General features: G+C 41.2%; 1 non-coding gene across 1 annotated transcript; it reads right to left on the bottom strand.

Annotated features, from left to right (window-relative positions):
* Positions 1-1,084: 1,084 nt before the first annotated feature.
* trnap-ugg (transfer RNA proline (anticodon UGG)) lies at positions 1,085-1,156 on the bottom strand. The gene has a single exon. It is a non-coding gene; the product is annotated as a tRNA-Pro (tRNA).
* Between the last annotated feature and the right edge of the window lie 1,540 nt (positions 1,157-2,696).

Below are 2,696 nucleotides of genomic sequence, written 5' to 3'. Positions count from 1 at the left end.
TTATCAAATTCCATATTTTTTTTGTTCCTATTTAAAATATCTATTAAAAAATGATATACAACGCCTTTAACGCCTTTTAAACAAACACCACACATCGAGTATAATTTTGTTTTGTTTTGCGATCACTCTTCTTTCCGAGATGGCTTTTTTCATTAGCATTACAAACAGATTGATCACCTTTTTGTTTCTTTTCTTCTTATCCCACCCTAACATAATGATCTTATTCCACTCTGTAACTTCTCCATTTTGCTCCCCTCCCAGGTTTACAATAATTGAATTACATTTTTCATTAAAATCCTTCAATGCTCTACAGTATAAAACCACATGTGATAAACCTTCATCTTCCTCACTGCATACTTTGCATGTGGTACTTTGTGCCATTGATCAGAGTCCATAGCGCTAACCATTACACCCTGGTACCTTCACAAGAGCAGCCTTTGCTCACAGGGCCACAAAGACTAAATCACTTACAGGCTCGCCAACAGCACCACCACCACCAAAGTTGTGCTTTTTTTCTTTTCCTGCCGCAAGAAACCACACAGGTTCCACTGAGATTTGAACTCGGATTGCTGGATTCAAAGCCCAGAGTGCTAACCATTAAAGCATGGAACCAACACAGCTTTGTTGGTGGCCGTCTGAGAGGCAGATAGTGCTGTGACTGTGGGGAAGCAGTTAGAAGTAGGGGCTGGAACCCAGTGAATTTTGGTTACTGGCCCCTCGACCAACAGGAAAAGTTGGATGTCATCTGCCAAAACCTGGGATCTAACCAGAGACCTTTAGATTTTCAGTTTAAAGCTCTACCAAATTAGCTCTTTTGGCCACAACTTCACACTGTTTAGACTGCGGGTATTTCTGTGAGACCACCTGTCAATTTGCATGAAGAGCAGAGCTGTGCTCCCAGAGAAGAAAAGAGGCTGGCCCGTACAGAGATCAAACCCGCGACCTTGGCGTTATTAGCACCGCGCTCTAACCAACTGAGCTAACCGGCCTGATTTTGTTTGGGCTTCTGCCCGATTGACCAAAAACCTCCTGTTTGTTCGTGACCCTAAAGAGAAGATAGCACTTAAGGTCCGAACCTCACTATGGGCTCGTCCGGGATTTGAACCCGAGACCTCTCACACCCAAAACGAGAATCATACCCCTAGACCAACAAGCCTGGCTGGGCAAGAGTCTAGCTAAGAATAAAGAACAATTACAGCAACAACAAAAGAAGGAACATGAACTAACATGGAAGTAATCAAACACCTCGCGACATTGTCAAAGGCAAATAAATGAAAGTTGGCCTCTGAATGGATTTAAAAATGGGGCTGAACCCAACATGTAGAGGGATCTTGGGAGGACAGCTGAAACGGTCAGATGTCCCTTAGACTTTAAGCCAGTGTGGGCAGTGTGGGAGGGGAGAAGTTGGCTGCACGACCTGAGTGATCCAAAGGTATCCTACGTAATACAGGAATCCACAAACATATATACTGGGGTAACAAGACCAAGAAGGGCCTTAAAAACAAAAGCACAATCTCTTGGTTAATTCTTCAACTTCATTATGGCCAGTGCAAAGGTGCAAGCACAGAGGTGAGATGGCCTCTTTTCCTAAAGCCCGTTATCATAGCGGTCGCTCTGCGATGGCGTCATTTGGAGCGATGGACTTCACCCCACCACAGCCAGGGGAATTAGCTGAAATGGTAGAGCGCTGGCTTAGCATGCAAGCGGAAGTGGGATTGACGCCCTCATTCTCCAAGTTGAATCCTACCCTGTTACACTCACTTCTCTAAAGAAACAGACTGTGTGTTGAAGCGACGTTAACTATGTGAGCTTTTGGGGCTCACTGCTGCCAAAATGTATTTCAGACAGGGTCCTTTGCAAATTGGTGGCAAAACAGGTCCCACCAAGATTTGAACGAGGATCGCTGGATTCAGAGTGCTAACCATTACACCATAGATTTGAACTCGGATTGCTGGATTCAAAGCCCAGAGTGCTTTTCTTTTTTCACATCAAATGTAATATTTTCTTAAAAAAGATATGATGAGAGGTCATCGAAAAATACATTACGCCTCTCACAAGGACATAGATTAACATTCCAATTAAAATCATATTAAAAACAAAGACATTCATATGAATAAAAATATATTTTTCTTCCACATTATTCAATTCCTGGCATTGCAATATTAAACTCCATGAAAACTGAGTAAACCTCTGAAGAAAAAAACCTTATCAAATTGCTTATTTTTTTGTTCCTGTTTAAAATAACTATTCAAACATTCTATATACATTTCCCAACGCCTTTAAACAAACACCACACATCAAGTATAATTTTGTTTTGTTTTGCGATCACTCTTCTTTCCCAGATGGCTTTTTTCATTAGCATTACAAACAGATTGATCACCTTTTTGTTTCTTTTCTTCTTATCCCACCCCAACATAATGATCTTAATCCACTCTGCAACTTCTCAATTTTGCTCCCCTCCCAGGTTTACAATAATAGTATTACATTTTTCATTAAAATCCTTCAATGCTCTACAGTATAAAAACACATGTAATAAACCTTCAGCTTCCTCACTGCATACTTTCCATGTGTCACTTTGTTCCATTGATCAGAGTCCAAAGCAACCCTGGGAGGATCAGTGAGTTTTGTTTAGGTTAAACTTATTAAGCTCACCAAAATCTACACTGAGACATTTTTAGGGCACGAGATATTGGTTT

Source organism: Sinocyclocheilus anshuiensis, unplaced genomic scaffold (genome assembly GCF_001515605.1).
Source record: "Sinocyclocheilus anshuiensis isolate Anshui unplaced genomic scaffold, SAMN03320099.WGS_v1.1 scaffold1839, whole genome shotgun sequence".
Taxonomy (NCBI): domain Eukaryota; kingdom Metazoa; phylum Chordata; class Actinopteri; order Cypriniformes; family Cyprinidae; genus Sinocyclocheilus; species Sinocyclocheilus anshuiensis.
Note: the sequence above shows the minus strand (reverse complement) of the source record. Positions and strands in the feature narration are given on the sequence as shown.